Consider the following 22,217-nt stretch of genomic DNA (forward strand, 5'->3'; position numbering starts at 1 on the left):
ACCTCAATTCTTTGAACAAAACAAAGAAATTCTCAGAGGAGCTAATGGATCCAAACTTGAAATTAACTTCAAGTTAACAAATGTTCAAATCCAATTCTCCTCCTTATCTATTCCAAATATATTTCTTCTAGCCAAAAAACTATCCAATAATGTTATTCTTGGAACACCTTTTATTCAAAAACTTGTTCCTTATCTCACTACAAACGAGGGCATAATACCCCAACTTCTTGATTCAAATTCTGTTTTGCAGGAAGAATGACAAATTCAGCAACAGTCGACGAATGGATACCTCAATATCTTACCAATAATTCTATCGCAAAAAGAATATTATTCTCACAAACATCAATGCAGGGAAGATAGGATCAGATTCTTCAATGTTGTATTTTACAACTTTGAAACTGGACAAAGAATTCCTCCCTATCTTCGGTATCAACATAACAACATTGTGGCAAAACCAACAAACTATACAGTTCGCAGTTTGAAGGATCAAAGCTTCATGAGGCGAAGAAAAATTCAGAGGCTAATTCTTCACAAACAATGGATCAAGCATCAAGGGGGAACACAAGCACCTGAGATTGACAAAATGATTCAAGAGACAAAACAAGAGCTATCCGCAATTATCTTCTAAAAACAAAATATTCAAGCTGGCTCAATTGGAAAAGCTGGTTCAATCAAGAACAAAATTCAGAAAAAATCATTTTTACTGTAACACCGGAAGCACTGTAGCAATACCGGCAAGTTACTATGCAAACACGGCAACAAAAAACAAACGTTGCACTGTAGCGCGCACTGTAGCGACACTGTAGCAAATTACTGTAGCGGGTACTGTAGCACTACGAAAATTTTGCTATAAATACCCCTCAAACCCAACACATTCCACACACCATTCTTACACCAATTCTTCAAAGCTACTTCTCTCTCTAGCTTGAAGAATCCTCCTCCCTCTCTCTACAAACAAGTTCTTAGTTTTTATATTTTAGTTTTTAGATCAAACAAAGGAGTTTGTCCAAGCTTCATATCCTTGTAAGTTTTCTTTTATATTCTTGTATTCTAATTCAATCAAATGGTTGGTTGAGCCACCTACATTCATATTCATTTACTTGTTTTTATTTGTTTTGATTATACTAACCATATATGGCTGGTTATACCGCCTGAACTAACATTCTAACTTGTCTTTAAATATTCTTTATATTTTGTTTATACATGGCTGGTTCAACCGCCTATACTAACTAGTGGCAGTCCGGCTGCGACCCACTTCCTAACTTTTATGCTTTCCTCCTCTATTCTTTACTTGTTCCTGGTTTAAGGGGCTAACCCCTCGTCCCGTCTGGTATTAATATTTTGTATTAATATTTTGTATTAATATTTATATATAAATATATATTTATTAAACAAAATATATTTTTAGTATATAATATTTATATATATATTTATATATATTATATTTTTGTATATTAATTTTTGTATTAATATTTATATATGTATTTATATATTTATTAAACAAAATATATTTTTTTGTATATAATATTTATATATTAATATATATTAATATATTTTTTGTATATTTGGAGTTGTTTTTAAAATATTTGTTTGGATATGGTGTTTTTGAAGTTGTTTTTGTAAAATTTTTACTGTAGCATTGTAGATGAAAAACAAGTTTTTGAAAAACTCTCAAATCCAAATGGAGCTAGAGTGTTTTGGCCAAAAACTCCAATAAAACGATGTTGGGTTTCCTATGTGGTAGGTTACTAAATTAGTTATTCTCATGTCCTGTCATGGACGTCCTATGTTTCTGCCATGTGTATATATTACCTTAATTTATTTGGTCAGATTCAAATTTTTTTATTTTTGTTAGCAATAATTAATCCTAAACTTTTTCAAGTTTTAGGTGTAGCATTTTTTTAGCAACAATCTATTACCCACTTTGTTATCCTTAATTTACATTCTTACTATGTTTAATTTTGGTCATATTTTAGAATACTTGCTATATTAACAACAATCAATCACCTTATTGATTCATTCCTGATGAAATCAGGGAATACAGAGTCATGTTGTTTGGATGTTCAAGGATGCGAGGTTCACAGAATTTCATAGTTATACGATGATAGTAATAATTTTATTTTTACACTTTACCTTTTCAATTTAAGAAAAATAATATGCAACCTTTTCTTCCTCTTCCTTTTAATCTTGACTTTATTTTCATTTCATGGGATAATAATGAAATATTATTGAACCTTTTACAATACTTCTTCCCTTCTTATAAAAAATATTGCCCCAAAATATATAGTTCTTTAAAATAAATTTTCTATATAATCACTTTTTTTTTTGTATAAACCACATGTACCCGCGTTTTATGATCTGTGGCTAATTTTGTTCAAGCCGAGTCGAACCCCTTACAGGATAAAACTTTTTCAACGTTGTTCTTTTCATTCCCATGGGTTTTAAACCTAATACCTCGTAATTAAGGGATGCAAACCCCTTCCACTTGCACTAACATCCGTTGGTTTCTATATAATCATAACTTTATTGTAAACATTTCCTTACAATGTAGTTTCGTAAGTTTTCTTTCAAGATAGAGTTAGAAACTTCCATACTATAAACAATCTCATGTGCCATAATATCTTTTAAAATATGCAAAATTAACTTTTTTAAATCTTTAAACTCAAAAAATTAAAAAATAATTTATATAAAAATTTAATAAATTTGATATCAACAAAATGCGTATACCCTTTTGTACTCTTAGAGCAAATATTACAATTTTAAAACATGCTCATATATTTTAGTGTTAATTAATTAAAAACACATACTTGTTCTTTTTTAATGTTTAAACTTATATTGGACATTATCTTTTGATACTTAGTTTTGATAAGTGCTTTTAAATTTTTTGTTGATAATGTTTTGTCAAAATCAAATTTATTAAATTCTTACATTACTCATTTTTTTTATTCTTTGACGTTAAAGATTTTAAAGTTAATTTTAAATATTGCAAAAGATATTATGGCATAAGAAATTATTTAGAGTATATCTTTAACTATAAATGTTTTTAATTCTATCTTGAATAAAAAATTTACAAAATTACATTGTATAGAAATGTTATAGAAAGTTTATTTTGAAGAACTGTATACATGATACTTTTCATCAATAATGTTTTAGCATAAAATATGTTAGTTTTATATATTAAAATTATATTACAACTTTCATACTGGTTCAATATATTATATAAAGAGTTGATAATTATTAAACAAAGTGTACTTTCTTTTTTTTGGCGGCTGAAGGAAGGAACAAAGTGTGAATAATAGTAAGGGCAAAGTAGGAAGAAAATTTTTTTTACAGGTTTTGAAGGCCTGTCATTTACTAGGATAAGGGCAAAGTGCTTTTTTTGCGATAATTTCAGAAATTGCCCTTGAAGTTTTTAACAATTTCACTTAAAACCCTTGAAATTTCAAAAATCACAACTACCTACGTTGTTCATCTAAAATGGCAATACTAGCCTTAACATTCTATTGAAACTCCTATTTACACAAAGGATGGATTTTATAATTTTTTTTCCTTTTCCCTCCATATTCATTTCTCTTATATTTCACCAGAAAAACTGAAGAACTATCAATGTTGTCCCTAATCTCTATCCATATTAAACATCAAACTAGTAATATTTTTTTGATAACTTTTAATATCATCTAACTTTTTGTAACGCCCTTTTTATATCAAAATCAAGAATAAATCAACAATAACCTAAAAACAAGGTCACTACCAAACGATGGTAGTTCCACCACTCAACTAGCCCACAAACTTTAAAAAAATTGAAATGATACTTTATTATCTAACTTAAAAAGAATCTATATCTCTGATAAAGTACAATAAAAAGTTGCCTATTATAGTGATATATTTATTATTATAATTATTATCAAACAACAAATATTAGCATTTAAAACTTGAGACTCATTTCTTCGTAATTGTGCCAAATTACTTTACAATCATCTAGAATAATATATTAAACTTCATAAGATAAAGACATTTTAGGGTATTCATTAAATTTTTTTACCATATATTAAGTTTTGGTTATCAAAAGTATCAAATCAAGGGAGGTAAGTGTAGTTTTTAAAACTTTGATGGTCCTAAGTGAAATAGTAGAAAATCTCAACAAAGTTTTCTGAAATTATCCTTATTTTTTTTCGAGTGGGTAAAGTGTGATTGCTCCTATAGTTCAGGCGGCAAAGTGTCAGAAACAACTGAGGGCAATAGAGTCAATGACAAGAAAGCATAGTTTTAGCATCTTTAGAAAAGCACAAAGCAAAATAAAACAGTATTGGAGGGAGACTTGGGACCAGCATACTTAGATGCTTGTCCACTTTATCTTCAGTTGATGTGATTGTTACAAAATTTAGTCCACAATCTACAGTGTTTTGTTTTGGTTTAAATGCATTAAATCCCTGAACTTGCACCTAGTTGTAATTTGTATTTTGACCCTTGAGTCAAGGTTAAGCTAGCAGAACATAGATGCGGCAAACTTTAGGAGTCTAATGACCAAGTTATCCATGTCCAAAAAGTGATTGACCGTTATATTCCACGACAAAACGTATGCTTCATTAAAAATCTTGCCCGCAAAAAAATTTCTAAGCAGATAAATGATATACTGATTTTTGCCTATTGAACCAAATTCATAGCAAAAGGGAAAAAAATTCTCTCGGATAGGTAAAAAAAATAAAAATAAAAAAAACAACTCTCACAATTAAGTAAGTCAAAAATCTCAACTCTCACTAGTAAAACATCTATTCTTCTAGACGATGAGTTTTATGGTTAATTATCATATTAATATACATAAGAAATTTGAATATCTCATCTACAAAAATGACTCAAGAAATAGGTTAAACTTCTTAATCATGGACAAATTGGTCATTAAACTCAAAAAAACTGATAGAATTCATATTTCGTTAGATTGACATTAAGGTTAGGAGAGTTTCTTTGAAAGTTAAGAGTAGCAAATTGCAATTCTATTGCAAATTCATGGAGATTTTTTTTTAAATTTTTAAGTTGATGAATATGGATAAATATTTCAACCTGTCTTTAGTGGCTAATAGAGGTGTCAAATAAAACCATTTAACTAATTTTACCCATACCCGCCCATTAATAATTGAATATGGGTACATTAAATTTTTATATATGGGTATAAATGAGTTACCCAATTATACCCATTTATTAAATGGGTATAATTGGGTAACCCATCTAACCCATTTAACCCATTTAACTTAGGTTGTGTTTGGATTGCATTTTTCATGATTTTTCATGGAAAAATTACTGTAGCGATTTGATGTATGTGAGGAGAAAAGGTAATAGGAAAATGTGATTACGGAAAATGACGTAATTTTCCGACGAAAAACCGCAATCCAAACAAGGCCTTACATTCCCAAACCTTTTGTATTTCCCGGGGTGAAAAAGAGCTGGCTGGAGTTTTTTCAGGTGGAAAAGACTCAAATTCTTGAAAATTGCAATCTACATCTGTAAAAGTATCCCAATTATTTTCTTGAGTAGTGATAGGTCTGGTGAAGAATTTCAGGGAGAAAAAGAGGGCTAGAAGACCAAGAATTATTTGGATTCTTATATGAAGGGATGGTTGTTCTAGTTTTACTTTTTTTTTCCTTTTAATTTTTAGATTAATTTGTTATACACAAACAGTGTACACTGATAGTTTTAGATGAATGACAACTAATGTAAATTTGAACACGAAAATTTAAATTTTGGATATGTGTAATACATTCAGCGGTGATGATGCCTACAATGTTAGTGTATATGAGATTTACACTTACTTTTTTTGCCTGCTGAACAAGTGTAGGGTTATTGTGTTAGCTCTACTGGTATCATCATCCCATTGGCCAATGATCCAGAAATGAGAAAGGAGTAGGAGGGTTGTAGGTTGGAAGAGATTTGAGAATCGTCAAATGAACATAGTTAAAGATATCTAAGTTGTCTCTAGAAAATCCATTTACTACAAAAGATATTTTTGTAGTTCACCTTTTGGACCTGTGACAACTAGGTTGGAACAATTCATTACCATGTCGCCGACACAGGATTTCGTCTTCAAGCTTTAACATTTTGGCACTCTCAATTCAAAAGGCAAGAGACTAAAACGAGAAAGTGTTTATACCCTACTTGATCAGTCCAATATCTACGCTATCTATCTTTGTATTTATTTATATCTATACCATCTTTAAAAGTGCTATAGGTCTTGTTGGTTGAGCGTTAGGAGAAATTGTTTGAGTTTTCATTATGTACAAAATATCTCATTTGTGATAGCATTTGCAAAGTTTATCAATTATAAATTGAGATCACAATTAAAACAAAATTAATGTCCAAAACAGTTGTTGCCGACCATTAAGCTCCATTTTGATTTATACTTTGTGTCAGATTTTCTCACAACCAAAATACTCTACAAACTCAGCTCAAGAAATAGTAAAAACTTGTTGGTTGAAATCCCATGAGAGCATACTAGTACTATATTTTCTATTAAGAACAAGTTCTTATCCCGTGCACTTGCACGGATTATTTTTTTTATTTAACTTATTATTAACTTAAATCTCGAAAACAAAGACATTCATTTAGTAGATAAACTTTGTAACCTCTTCAAAGAGTGTAATTATCCAAAAATAGTTTGAAACATTTAAAAGGATATGCTAAAATTAAAAATTACAATAGGGATAGGCATGAATATTGAACAACATATTTTATACATTGGATCCAAAGTCAAAGTAATTAAAAAAATCAACCCAATAATTTATTTGTTTAAATTCTCTAACCTAAATATACTGAACAAAAGCATATAATGATTAAACAATCTTCTTGAATAAACAATAGAAATTCTTCTTAAATAGTTCATTTGCACAATAGTTAGCCAGTTGCATCATTATTGTAATTCGTGTATATGCAGACAAAAAAAAAAAAAAAAAGAAACATAGGCTTATTGGTTCTATGAAAACAATATTTCCTTATTGCAAAAGTATAAAAAAGAAGGGAAAAAAAGTATAATAACAACCTAAGACACTTAAAGACAATTCTTGAAGTACCAAAAATTTTTAAAATGGTTTGTACTGCCCCATCTGGTGACCAATAGCTAAATTAATGAAGAAGTTATCGCGTTAACAGTAAGGCAAAGTAAAATCCCAAACATTTCCTCACCAAAGAAAGCAAAAGTGAAAAATAAACCCTGAAAATGTCAAACCATATGAGTATAATGTTCTTTTTTCTTATATTTTTTCTCTTATTTATGCAATACCTTCAATATTAGGAACCAAATTCTTCCTGCAACAAAAACAATATATAAAGAAAAAGGTATAAATATACTTTGATACAAATATCCCACAAGGTAAAAATAAAACAAGATTTTTTAGCACCAAAAATTCCATCAGGCACTAACATAAGGCCACATTCGTAAATGCGCAATTAATTTTGCTCTTTAGACTTTGCTTTATGAACCTAACCAAAGAATATCTTCTTAAAAACTAAACTAAAATTCACATAAAAGAAGAGCAAATTATTCGGTTGGCCATTAAACTTTTGCAATCGTCGAGTTTTAGTCACTCAACTATTAAAAGTCTGGTTTTGGCCATTAAAATATATAAAGTTAAGATGTGAGGCCATTCTGTTAGATTTAGCCGTTAAGTTTGCCGATCTGTCCATCCGCGCGATTTTCAAGGTAAAAGACTGGGTCAATTTAGGAAGTTTAACATAGCATTGAATGCTTCTCTCAAAAATCGTCGCTTTTCTTCCTCCCCTCGTCAAATATTTGTCAGACCCTTTTCATCCTCAAAACTTCCCTCCACCGTTTCATTACCCTCTCCGTCAGTTTCCGCCGCCTCCGTCGCTGAATTGATAATTGAAATCTTCCTATAATCTCCACTCGCTTTATCATATTTATACTTCAGCGGCTCCTTCCCGGACAAAAGCTCCAGAATCACCACTCCAAAAGCGTACATGTCAGACTTTTGTGTCGCCAAGCTGGTCGACTTAAACTCCGGCGACATGTATCCTCTCACTCCTTCAAATTGCCTCCCCCTACTCCCCGACCTCCGCAGCTCCGGCAACTCCTCTTCCATTATCTCACCTCATTCATATCTCTCCGTCTCGGAGCATAGCTCAGTGGCTCCGAAATGGCAAATTTGGGCATTCAAGGAAGGCCCAGTGATAATAATTTTGCTGCTCTTCACGTACTTATGGACCAAACTTATGTTGAATCCGGCTGCGGTGTGGATATAATTCAAGCCGTTAGCTAAATCCGTTGTGATTTGCATTCGCGACATCCAGGTGGAAAGAATGGTGAAATCAGGGTTTCTTGGATTTCGGAGACAAGTAGAAAGATTCGAGCCGCTGATAAATTCATAAACTAAGTAAATGTGATGTTTGAAATGGAAGCTCCGAGGAGCTTGATTAAGCATTTATGATGGATTTTACAAATAACCGATAATTTGGATCTCAGCTCAGATTCGTGGATTGTCTAATGGATTTTCCATTGAAAAATAATGACGTCCTTTTCGTTGAGCTCGTAGCGCCAGGACTGGGAGGAGGAGGAGGAAGTGGATTAGCGTTTGGTGAGAAAATTGTTGGTGGCAGAACGGATTTCGGAGAAGTCATAAATATAGGCGTGTTCTGGGAGGGAGAGATGGAGGCTTGGAGAGGGATGTACGGCTTGAAGCGGAGGTTGTACCAACCGACGAATTTAGTTGAAAATCAGAACCGGAGCCGGTATTCGGGGCAGAACCTGAATAAAAGGTGCTGCTGGTGGAGGGACTGGAGGAAGGAAGTTTAGCAAATGGAGAATTTGGGGACGAGTGGCGGGGAGATTGGGTTGCTTGAGAGGAAGTTCTGGGTTTGGTCCTGATGCCTACGGTGGATGAAAAGGGTCTGACGAAGATTTGATGAGGGGAGGAAGAAGAGTGACGATTTTTGCGAGAAGCATTCAATGTTACGTTGAACTTCCTAAATTGACCCTGTCTTTTACTTTGGAAATCGTGCGAATAGACAGATCGGCAAACTTAACGGCTAAATTTAACAGAATAGCCTCACATCTTAACTTTATACATTTTAGTGGCCAAAACCAGATTTTTAATAGTTGAGTGACCAAAACTCGACGATTGCAAAAGTTTAATGGCCAATCGGATAATTTGCTCCATAAAAGAAACCCATTAGTTACCATAAACAGAAAGCTTTTAGAGTAAAAAAAAAAAAGATCCAATCTGACCAAATGCAATAGGAACAAATAATTTGGAAATAAAAATATTCCAATATGACATGAGGAAATTGCAACAAAGAAGTTTGAAACAATAAAATTAACATTCACTATACAAAAAGATTTTAAAAAATTACTTAGGTAATATGTATTTAATAGATTGAAGGGTTAGATTCGTTAGAATCCTTCTTCCTTCTCTCTCAGGATTTGAATTTTGAAGTTTGAAGTTTTAGGGTTAAGCCTCCATGGCTGTTCTTCAGTTGGAGGTTGGAGGTCACCCTAGCTATTCTTTTGCTGATGTGCTGCGTGATCAGCCAACCTTTTCTGCATGCAAGATCAAGCCTGTCTCACAATTCAGAGAGAACTAATGGTCTTGTTTTCTGAAGAGGATATCGCCAAAATGGCTACGCCATTCAAATGTGCACTCGTGGGAGAATTTTCACATGGAAGACCCAATCTTGATACAAGAAGGAAGTCTTTTAAAGCAATTGGTTTTCAATCTGATTTCTCAAAAGGTTTTCTGGATCAGAGGCATATTCTTATTCGATTTTTGGTGGAGGAAGACTATCAGTGATGCTGGCTAAAAGGACTTTGGATGATATCAGATTTCCCAATGCGAGTCTTTAAGTGGATGTCCGATTTCCAAATCAATAGTGAATCATCTCATGTGCCAATTTGGATTTCTTTCGAACTATTACCAATTAATTTTTTTTTGACAAATTGTCTTTGTTCTCTATTGCACGTGCAATTGGTACTCCCCTCAAGCTAGATGTAGCTATAGCATCTTTATCTCGTCCGAATGTTGCTTGTGTGTAGATCTTGATCTTTCAAAGGAGCATCCCAATCGTATTCTGATTGGAGTTGACCGAAGTGGATTCTGGCAGGTGGTTTATGATAATCTGCTATCTTACTGTTCTATCTGCAGCAAACAAGGTCACGCAAACTCGGATTTTCGTCACAACACGCAACAAAAGGAAAAGAAGGAAATAACCCAGGTGGTTCAGGACAATCGCATAGCCTATATTCCAAAGGAAAAAGATGAACTAAAAGGGAAGGATATTGTTCAGAATGATTCTCCTGATAATTGCGAAATAGAAGAAGGTGAAATACCCCATCGTGCTGCTCCTGTACAGCATTCTATTGAAAGTGAATTGAGAGATCATCAATTGACTATTCCAGATAATCAATTAGTGCTGAGTAAGATTGTTGATGACACATTAATAATTAATCCCAGTAGTCAAGAAGAAAAGACTGCCTATGGTGGTTCTTTTTTGGATTGTGAAGACGTACCAGTGCCGATACGGAGTACAGCTAGCAACTCACTGTTCAAATCCTTTAAGCAATTCAGTGATTCTCTAAATCTACGTTTATCCAAGCCAGTGGCTACTCAAGACGAGGAAGGGTTGACTCCTGTGGTTTCAAAAAAATCCAGGAACAGGAGGAATCACATCAGGCTTCCCTGACAAATCTTAACCAGGCAAGCTTCTAAAGCCATTGATGGTTCGTTGCAGTCTGTAACTCATGAATAGTGTTTTAATCTGGAACATTAGGGGAGCAATGGGCAGATCTTCTGTTCGTCGTTTTAAGCAATTAATTCATTTACATAGTATTTCTGTTCTTGTTCTTCTTGAACCATTGGCGAAGGCATCTAGCATTGAAGTTCTTCGTATAAAACTCTCTTTTGATTTTTGTTTCTTTAATGTATCTAATAAAATTTGGGTCCTTTGGAGGTCTGCTTTTCATTTTAATGGTCTTCATAATTACGAACAACGGCTTCATGTTATGGTGGTGCATGATTCTTGGGCTCATATGGTGAATGCTACTTTTGTCTATGCAAAATGTTCAAGGTTGAAAGGCGGATTTTGTGGTCAGAGCTAGGATATATTGCTGAAACAATCACAAGGCCATGGCTAGTAGGTGGGGATTTCAATATGATAACTTCTGTTACAGAATATGTAGGAAAAGTTGCTCAAGATTTGGGAGCAATTGCTAATCTTAACGCTACAATCTCAAACTGTTGCCTTCAAGAATTACCTTTTTCAGGTAGTTCCTATATGTGGTCAGCAATTAGAGCTGGCGCTAGAGTTTGGAAGCGGCTAGATAGGATATTTCAATGGTTTAATTTTATGCCAAACATAGCAGTCCAACAACTCAATCGTGCTATTTTAGATCGCTTTCCACTACTATTGCAAATGCGGACTGATAGCTCTTTAGTGCCAAAGCCATTTAAGTTTCAAAATTTTTGGATTTCAAATCCTAGCTTTCTTCAAGTGGTGCGTGATAATTAGGGCATGCCTGTCCAAGGGTATGGTATGTATTCTTTGGCTTTCACGTTAAAGAGGCTGAAAAGCTGTTTAAAGGATTGGAACAAGCAACATTTTGGTGACATCTTTAAAGCTGTTAAGCAAAATGAGTTGGAAGTTCAGCAAAAGGAAATTCAATATGAAACATTGCAAACGATAGAGGCAAGAAGTGAACTACATCGTGCTCAAGCTCAACTGCTATTAAGCTTAAAAAATCAGGAGGAGTTTCGGCGTCAAAAGGCAAGAATGAAGTGGTTAAAAGATGGTGACAGTAACACAAGTTTCTTTCATGCATCAGCTTGAGATAAAAGAGCTAAGTTTATGATCCATAGAATCAAAGATAGAGACAATGCATGGATTGAAGATGAAGAGCAAATTTCATAAGAGGCTGAGAATTTTTTCAAGAACCTCTTGTCGGCAGAAGATATAAGTGATGCGGAAGAGTTCTCAACATATCCTTGCTCTTGTATCTGCTGACCAAAATATTTCTTTGCTGCGGGAGGTTACTATGGAGGAACTAAAACAAGTTGTTTTTTATCTTGACAAAAATTAGCGATCCTAGTACATATGTGTAGACACCAAAATTTTAATTTCATTTAATTTGAATTTGAATTTGAATTTTATTTTATTTTATTTTTATTTAATCAAAGTGCAAAATGATAGTTAGCTATTTTTTTTTTGAATTAGGTTCATCTTCTTTTTTTTTTTAAAAAAAATCAACAAAACAAACGTTTTTTGCATTAAATTTCCGAAAAAAGAAAATTCTCACAAAAATTTGTTTTTATCTTTTCAAATTCAATTTCTTCAAAATAAAATGAAAATTTGCAAGGCAAACCTCAAAAAAGGAATTTAACATTTTTGTTTATCCTAAATTTGTTTTGAAAAACAAAATAAAAAAAGGAAAAACAAAAATAGGTGGAATGCATGCAAATGAGCCATGTGGTTTTGGCTTTTTGCACACAACAACATTTAGGGGCTAGGTGGCAAGACAGGTGTAGAGTTTGGGGAAAAATCTGGAACAAAGAGGATGAAACTAGAGAGGCTTCGGCAGAGAAAAAAAGAAAAGAAAAACAAGAGAGAGAAAAAAGAGAAGCTACGGGCAACAAGGGAAAGAAAAAAAAGAAAAAAGGAACCGAGAGAGAGGGAAGAGAGGATCTGGGGAGGGCAAGAAAGCGCGAGAGACTGCAGAGGGGTTGAGGAAAAATCTGGAATAGAAAGGGAAGAGCCAGAGAGGCTTCGGGAAAAAGAGGGTTTCAGGAACGAAGGAGAAAAGGAAGAGGAAGAGGAAAAAAGAAAAGGAGAAAAGAAAGAAAGGAGGAGGGGGAAATCTGGGGAAGATCAGAGGGGAAAAATAGGAAGAAAAACAAGAGGCAAAAGAAAGAAAAGCGAGAGGAAATCAGCGAAGGAAGGAAAAATTTTTTTTTTCGGCTGGAAAGCTTCGATTAGGCTGGTCAACCTGCTGCCTTCCAGATCAATTTCCGACTTGATTTTTGAGGGAGTTTTTTTTCTCCACCATATCTGTATACCCATGACCAATTTTTGTTCAGGAATCGTTCAGCAAAAACGTCTCCAACCCTCTCAAATCGTGGCCCAAAGTGCTGACCTTCTTGTCACTGCTGAATTTTCTGCAACAAGGGTTGACTTCCAGATTCTAGCTTTGATTTTACTTTCCTCGAACTTCCTGCGGTTGTTTGACATACTCACACACCAAAGGTAACTCTTAATCCCTCATTTGCTTGTTGCAATCCACAAAAGGAAAAATCTCTAACTCATCAAAATTATGCTTTCATGAGCTTATGGTGTGGGTTCTATGGTTTTGTTGGGTCTGATGTATCTTGTGTGACTAAAAAGGATAAGATTTGGAAATTAATGTAAATGCTTGTCCTTGATTATCTTTGCAAGCCTTGCAGTTCATAAGTAAAGTTATGTCCCGGGGATTTATCTGGAGTCCATGAATGAGAGTCGTCTGTTTCCTTTTGTGAATGAATCTGGAGTGGGGTAGCTTTGAGCCATGGAAACTTGTGTTTTCTTATATCATTTGCCCTCGTTGTAAAAAGGAGGAGAACAATGCATGAGAATGGTTTGATTAGATTTTTTTCTAGCTGCGTATATTTGCTACTATTCGTTCCCTTCCTTTTGTTTCTTCTTTGGTCATAGAATTTGTTTCCTCCGACAAAGGTTGAGGAGCCCAGTGACGTTTGATATTTTTTGCTAGGAAAATGAGAAAGATTTTGACTTTGGGCTGTTCATTTAAAATCATGTTTTGATTTCTTCCTTTTTCATGGTACAACAACCGCTTGGATGGAAACCCATGAATTTGCAGAAGAAAGAAACCAGCGAAGGAGAAGAAAGCTTCGTGGCTTTGCATGGGATTTTCCAAAAAAATTGCACTTTAACCCTTAGTTTTTTAAATAATTCAGATATGGCCCAAAAAATTGGAAAAATCAATCAAATTTTGTCCCTTAAAATGTTAATTTCTTTGGCATGCTTTAATGTGATTTTTGGACAGATTATTCATAAGTTTTAGGAGGGAATTTGAGGTTTAATAATTTTGATCGATTTAATATTTTTATTGGATTTTAACAAAAGTTTAGAGATTTGGGTGATATTTTATTTTGGGTTTAGCAAGTGTAGCAAATGGGTTTTGATTTATTTTTGTGGATTTTAGCATTGGATTTGGTAGGCTTTATCTTTGAGCCCTTAATTTTATTTCTCTTTAATTTTTGACACCAAAGTTTTGTAATAATAATTTAGCCCCTAAAATTTTCTCAATATTTGCAATTAAGTCCTTGTTTGTTTGATTTCTTAGATAGAAGTTACTTTTATTTTTTAATTATTAGTTATATTCCATTTGAATGCCTAAATTGATAGATTTTATATTTATTTCCATTTTCTTATGATTTATTTGTTAATTAAATTGGTGTCTTGATGATTTTTGTTAATTTTGGAGTTAAATAGGGCAAATCCACACCCCAATTAGCTACTACATCAAGGGAGGTATCTTTTTGTGTTATTTTAAATCCTCCTATGTGCTTCTATGTGATTTTATGTGTGTAATTGCATGTTTTTTATTTTATTTATTTATTCAATTTATTTGTTTTTAATTTTGTATATTTTTTTAATTTAATTTTTGATTATTTGAGAGGCATTTAAATACCAAATTGTAATAGATAGGGGGTTCAAGACATGTATTTAGATAGATTATGTAATAGATAGGTTTTAATTTCGCCAAATATGTATTTAGTTAAATAAATGTAATAGTTAGGGTATTATTTTTCAAATCCCCCTCTTAGATTGTAGTTAGGGCCCCCAAATATAATAGTTAGGTCTCTATTTGCTTTTATTTGCTTGTGTGCTTGCATGCTTGTGTGTTTACGTGTTTAGTTGGTTTTTTGGGGTTTTTGCATTTAGATATCATGCTTATGTGCTATGTGCTTGATGTGATTTATGTGTTTACTTGTTTTTATTATGTTTTATATGATTTATTTAGTTATAATAAATGCATGATATCACCACACTAGTCCAATACGAGTTGTGGTCCTTTGTTCCGATTTCTCACTAGTCCAACGCTAGTGAGAACTTATAGACATGGGCTAGTCCAATGTTAGACCTTTAGGGACTGTCTACACGTTAGATCATGTTTGAGTGACAATCACTACATTTTCATGCATATTTTCTACTTTTTAGGATCTTTACCATTTTTGCATGATATTTCCTCTATGTGAATATCCCTTATCCATATGTGCGAAACATGACATTTAGACTTGCATTCTATGTAAGAAAAATTAGAAATAGGTTAGTGCATTTGCTTGATTAGGTTAGGGAGTACCCGTTAAATATGGGATATGGACGAGTATGACTTCTTTGGGACTTGAAATTGCGACGATTTGGCCAAACGAAATTCAAAAAGGGTTTTTGAATGAAAAATGGAGTCGCCACTTGGTATAGAGTTAGGGTGTACCAAATCACCCAAAAAGTATCACTAATGCATCTAGACTCTAATAGGGTAAGACAGACTCTACCCAAAAGTGTCCCTAATAGGGTAAGACAGACTCTACCCTAGGTAAACTATCATGGATGCATGAGGTATTGGCTCACTAATGCATCTAGACTCGATAGGCTTTAGGTCCCCGAGCCTTCAGATTTGGAAACCGAGGGTCATCAATTCCAAGGTTCCTTGTCGGTGGCTCGAGCGATTCCCCAGACATTGCTACGCACACATCGTGTCACGGCTACATGTCATGAGTGAATCTATCAAGAATCCTCAACCTTCAACCAAAAGCTAAAGGCTATGAACCCAAAGCTTAAAATGGAAGATTGAGTGACCCCTCGGATCAAACTACGCACACATCGTGTCGCGATCACAAGTCCGAGTGAGTCGCCTAAAATCCTAATAGGGTGGAGTGGCGTGACAAGCCACTAAAAGAAAAATAAAGGAGGGATAAATAATTAAAGCGTATGCACGTATGCTAGTGCTCGTTTGGAGGGGAGGGATCAAGAACCAACGCGAGGCTCTAGGGTATGTCCCCCACCCAAATGCAATATAAAGCGCGAGATAAAACAAGTACAACATACATCCAATCAACCAATCATACATACGCAAGTGAGGGAATAGTTTGATGCGCGCGCGAGGCAAAAGGTCCTAAAAATAGAAAATACAACCCTAATATCCAAATGCTATGCATAAAAAGGGTAGAAAAGGGAAAAGAATAGCCAAATCAAATGCTTGGACCCACTTAGGAACTCCCCAGTGGAGTCGCCAACTGTCGCGCCCCACTTTTTGAGGTGGTGGTGTGAGTAGTGTGGAAAAGATGTATGTTGAACGTGTGTAAAATGAAAATACAAGGCCATGGGACTTGAAATTGCGACGATTTGGCCAAACGAAGTTCAAAAAAAGGGTTTTTTGAATGAAAATGGAGTCGCCACTTTGCGTAATAAGAGTAGGTGTACCAAGTCACAAAAAGTGCATTTTTTCGAAAAAAAAGTAAATAAACCCTTTTTAAAGAACTTTTAGGTCTACATAACCAAAGAAAGGGATCGGGGGTCACGTTTGATAAGGGAGAAGGCAAAGGCAAAGCCTAAGGCACTCCCTTACTCTAGCAAAAGCTAGTTGCGTGACTTAGCCCTTCTTTTCCTAGTTTTTCTACCCAAAGTATGTTTTGCATGTCGGATATGACTAATGGATATGAAAAAAAAAATGCAATCCTAAATCTAAAATGTCTCGTATGAGGCTTCTTGGTCCCAACCACATGAGTTGTGGTGGCCAATGAGGAAAGTCCTCATAGAGGTCGCGAATGATGCAAATGAAGACTCAAATATGAGTGTAAGTGTGCAAGTGTAAGGAAACGTGCATGTGTGCAAATGTAAGACAAGTGCACGCGTGCAAAGTGTAGAAAACAAAAGTGTGTGTGTGCAAATGGATGAAAATATGATAGTAGATACTTATAAGTGCAATTGGGTGCAATTTGTGAGGTGGAAAGACAAGTGACAAGAGGAAAAAATGTGTGAGCATAGCATTTGCATTGAGAAGGACCTAAGTAGTGAGAAAATGTGAACAAAAGAGTGAGAAAGTGAAATAAGAATGAGAATGTATGAACCTAAAGGAATGCATCAGGTCGGGTACGGGAATGACTTCTAACTTTACGACTTTAATTTTCCCTTTGATTGGAAGGAAAAACTAGCGTGCTAAGGCTATTGGGTAGCCACACTCGCTCGTTTCCCTTATCGAAAGGGGACTCTCAAGCAAATGTACTCTATAACTAGCATGAGGATGCAAAAGCCTAAAATGAAGGGGAAAAGGTTGGAGGGGCATGCCAAATGCTAAAAAAACTAAGAAAAATGCATGAAATGTAGTGAACACGCAAGTATGAACTAGCGAGGGGAATCCCTATGGGTCTAGCGTGGGACTAGCCCATCTATGAATTCCTACTAGCGTTGGACTAGTGGAAATCGGAACAATGAGCCACAACTAGCGTTAGACTAGCGTGGTGACGTGCATTCATCCATTACATTCATCTATGACTATAGAAAGCAAGTAGACATGCAAATCATTTATAAACACGTAGCACATAACACTCAACATGCTCGACTAGATGCAAGAGCCTAATAAAGCAAATTAACACGTAGCAACAAAAGCAAGCCATGAACCTATTATACTTGTTAACTAAAACAAAAGGGGAATGGGAGAATGGACCAAAATGCTCTCCAAGCTCTATCTATTACAAGCCAAGAGGTGTACACATACCCCATAATGAATAACTTAAATAAAAAGCAAAAGTAAATGAAATACTTGAAAGGAATTAACGAAAGGCGTGGAAAGCAAAGTAGACATGCAATTCTCACTTAGCACATTGGATCACATAGGGTCAAATAAGGTCAAAATAAGGGATAGAGTGTACCTCCCTTGCAAGGGTGATCAAATGAAGGAAAAATGGCTTCAAAACAATAAAAAGGTCAAGGTACCACTTTAATTAAGAAAAAGTAAAAGAAATGTGCAAAACAAAACTCACTTGATCATAAAGCCCCTAAAGTCACGAATTAAATGCAATTAAACAAACTATGGTAATTAATTAAAGCAAACAGGCAATGAAGTTGCAAAAATCAAGACTGCGAAGGATCAAATTGATGAAATTATTCAATTGATTGGGTCATAGTGAAACAAAGGGAGACTTGGGGGGCCAAAGTACAATTTTCAGAGAATTATTCATGCAAAATGCATGCAACCACGTATGGCTTAAACTTCTGCAACTAAAAGGAACGAAGCCGGCTGCCCTTAGCTTCCAAACTTGCTGCAATTTGCATTCAAAAGCTTTTACAGTCTCGTGAAACCTTCGGCAAACATGATACATGCAAGGCTTTAATCCATTTCCAATTAAACAGGGCTAAACATCTCTTTAAAGTGCATTTTTATGGAAGCATTTCATGCAAGTTACGAGGCCTATGCCTCTGCAAATTTTCCAGCCACCATTTTCCTGCAACCCTTTCATTTAGCTTAGATTAACTCGTACGAAGCAGCCCAATGGATTCAACCATGACTTGGGAGAAAGGGGAAAGGAAGAAAAATGAAAAGCATGATTTGTAACTGAACAACAAGACAATATAATTTCAACATCCAAACCAGCAAGAAACGTAGGATGAACTGATGCAAAAATCTGGGGACACATTCATGCGAAAAAATGGTTTGGCAAGCCTGGCTTGCTCTTTTCCAGCAAGCATTTGAACATAATTCAAACATTTCAGCCCCTAAACATTAACAAATTAGAAAGGGTTGAAGATTAGTGGATGGTCATGGAAACAGGAAGATAGCAAGGTAGGTGCAGCAGCCCTTGCTCTGCTGCAATTTTTTGCAGATTCATACTCGCATGAATAAAATGCCGGAAACATTGTACAAAACTTATCATGCATCAATCAAACTCACACCAATCTTCAGATGTAAACCTTAGCATAGCTTAAGCACGGATGCTTACCCTCATCTATCCCAACCGAAGGGAGCCAAACCCAGAAAACAAAAAGCATAAAAGAAATGCAGCAAAACAAAGAATGAAACTCGCGACAATCCCGCCATGCCTTTCGGCAATTTCCAACTTTCTTGCTGCAGTTTCCTTAGCCATCTATTGAATACAAGTATTCATGCAAACTCCCAACAGAATCCATGAAGTGCTCAATTGAGACCCAACAAAGCACTCTAAGGGAGAACAAGGAAAACTTTATACTCTGCTGCCATTTGCGTTTCTAAACAGATTCTGGGTAGCATTTTGTCCATCCAAAAGAACTTTGAACTTAAGCAACAAAACAAATAACCTCCTTATCCAACAAAACAAAACAATCGAGAATTCAGACCCAAATACACGAAACATAGGCATCCAGACACACAACCTCAAAATCCAAGCAAGCAAAAGACAGCCATTTTCTAAACGTTTCATGCAAATGTTGCGAGGAAAGTTGTTGCAACAGAAAGAAAGACTTGTTGCAATTTAGTCATTCTAAACGTAGTCATGCGAAGGAGCCCGCAGTTCTAATGGAGTTAGCCACTCAACTCAGAAAACTGGAAGAATTTGGGATAAGGGGAGGAGGATAATTGCAGCAGTGCAACATGAAACATAGCAGGGAAAGATTAGAACTTTACAGCTTTATCATCAGAAAAATCAAGAGGACATTCATGACACAGATCCATCATCTCTCAAGATGCACAAAAGATAGTAACATGAAGGAAGAAAGCTCACAGCAAGTTTTAGCTACAATTCAATTTAACACCGAGATGAAGGGCCTGATGCTTGGTGAATGAGAGAGCAGAGAAAGGAAGGTTACCTGCGCTCCCTAGAATTGCAGAAAGACGGCGTCGGGATGGAGGAACAATGAATCTCAGCGCAAGCAGAACAAAGCTGGGAAAAGTTTCATCTTTTTGCTTCAACTGCCCTCCAGATTCTCGATCACCTCTCTCCTTGTTAAGTTGCCGGTTTCTTCCTCAACCCTCGACTGTTCTTGCTTTCCTGTTCTTTCTTTCTTTCCTCTCCATTTTCTTAGCCGCTGCTCCCGAAACCTCCTTCAGCTCCCAGAAACCCCTGTAGCCTTCTAGTTCTTTTCTCCCCACAGCCGCCAACTCAAAAATCTCTTGGTTGTTTTCACTCTTTCTTTGCAGAGCTCTTTGTTGACAACTCTCCCTCCTCTCTAACCGTCGTTTCTTTTCTCCTCTCTCTCTCGGACTCTTGCCCAGATTTTTCCATTTCTTTGCAGCCGTCACTCTAATCCTCCTTCCCTCCGCTGTTGTTACTTTTTTCCTCTCAGCCCCTCAAAACCCTTAGTTTCATTGCTGTCCCTTTTCCAGCTCTCCCCGTAACCCTTTCTCTTTTCTCAGCCTGTTTGCTTCCTTCCGTCACCCTCTTCCCCTCTTTTTTGCGGCTGCTGTTCTTTCTTGTATTTATACCAGACCAACCCTCACCTCAAGGGTAAGGATGGAAGAAGAGATTCCTCTCCAACCCAAGCCATCCGATGGCAGCGACTGTCCTTGCAAGCTGCAGTTTCCCAAATTTTTGGTAAAATTTTTTTTTTTAATCAGTTTAATTTTAGATTTATTTGTTTCAATTTTAGATTTATTTTGGTTGTTTCCTGTTTCGTGCCTCTTATTGTATTTTAATTAGTTTACGAGCATTTATTTTATCTACTAATTTGATTAAAAAAGAGAAAAAGGAAAAGAAAAAATAAAAAATTGCAACTTTGCCGTTTATTATTTCTAGTTTACTTATTTTTATCCGATGTTAATTAAATTGTTGTTTCTCTTAATTTTATTATCAACTTTGTTAAATTACTTTAAAAAAAAAAAGACTTTACATGCAAGCTGCGAAACGCAGCTTGCAAGACAGTCGCTGCCATCGGATGGCTTGGGTTGGAGAGGAATCTCTTCTTCATCCTTACCCTTGAGGTGAGGGTTGGTCTGGTATAAATACAAGAAAGAACAGCAGCCGCAAAAAGAGGGGAAGAGGGTGACGGAAGGAAAGCAACAGGCTGAGAAAAGAGAAAGGGTTACGGGGAGAGCTGGAAAAGGGACAGCAATGAAACTAAGGGTTTGAGGGCTGAGAGGAAAAAGTAACAACAGCGGAGGGAAGGAGGATTAGAGTGACGGCTGCAAAGAAATGGAAAAATCTGGGCAAGAGTCCGAGAGAGAGAGAGGAGAAAAGAAACGACGGTTAGAGAGGAGGGAGAGTTGTCAACAAAGAGCTCTGCAAAGAAAGAGTGAAAACAACCAAGAGATTTTTGAGTTGGCGGCTGTGGGGAGAAAAGAACTAGAAGGCTACAGGGGTTTCTGGGAGCTGAAGGAGGTTTCGGGAGCAGCGGCTAAGAAAATGGAGAGGAAAGAAAGAAAGAACAGGAAAGCAAGAACAGTCGAGGGTTGAGGAAGAAACCGGCAACTTAACAAGGAGAGAGGTGATCGAGAATCTGGAGGGCAGTTGAAGCAAAAAGATGAAACTTTTCCAGCTTTGTTCTGCTTGCGCTGAGATTCATTGTTCCTCCATCCCGACGCCGTCTTTCTGCAATTCTAGGGAGCGCAGGTAACCTTCCTTTCTCTGCTCTCTCATTCACCAAGCATCAGGCCCTTCATCTCGGTGTTAAATTGAATTGTAGCTAAAACTTGCTGTGAGCTTTCTTCCTTCATGTTACTATCTTTGTGCATCTTGAGAGATGATGGATCTGTGTCATGAATGTCCTCTTGATTTTTCTGATGATAAAGCTGTAAAGTTCTAATCTTTCCCTGCTATGTTTCATGTTGCACTGCTGCAATTATCCTCCTCCCCTTATCCCAAATTCTTCCAGTTTTCTGAGTTGAGTGCTAACTCCATTAGAACTGCGGGCTCCTTCGCATGACTACGTTTAGAATGACTAAATTGCAACAAGTCTTTCTTTTTGTTGCAACAACTTTCCTCGCAACATTTGCATGAAACGTTTAGAAAATGGCTGTCTTTTGCTTGCTTGGATTTTGAGGTTGTGTGTCTGGATGCCTATGTTTCGTGTATTTGGGTCTGAATTCTCGATTGTTTTGTTTTGTTGAATAAGGAGGTTATTTGTTTTGTTGCTTAAGTTCAAAGTTCTTTTGGATGGACAAAATGCTACCCAGAATCTGTTTAGAAACGCAAATGGCAGCAGAGTATAAAGTTTTCCTTGTTCTCCCTTAGAGTGCTTTGTTGGGTCTCAATTGAGCACTT

At 35.6% G+C, this 22,217-nt stretch overlaps 1 pseudogene; it reads right to left on the reverse strand.

Moving 5' to 3' along the window:
* Window positions 1-7,769: 7,769 nt before the first annotated feature.
* On the reverse strand, window positions 7,770-9,547 carry LOC113774215 (annotated as a pseudogene).
* Window positions 9,548-22,217: the final 12,670 nt, after the last annotated feature.

The sequence above is a fragment of the Coffea eugenioides genome, chromosome 6, assembly GCF_003713205.1.
Source record: "Coffea eugenioides isolate CCC68of chromosome 6, Ceug_1.0, whole genome shotgun sequence".
Classification (NCBI taxonomy): Eukaryota; Viridiplantae; Streptophyta; class Magnoliopsida; order Gentianales; family Rubiaceae; genus Coffea; species Coffea eugenioides.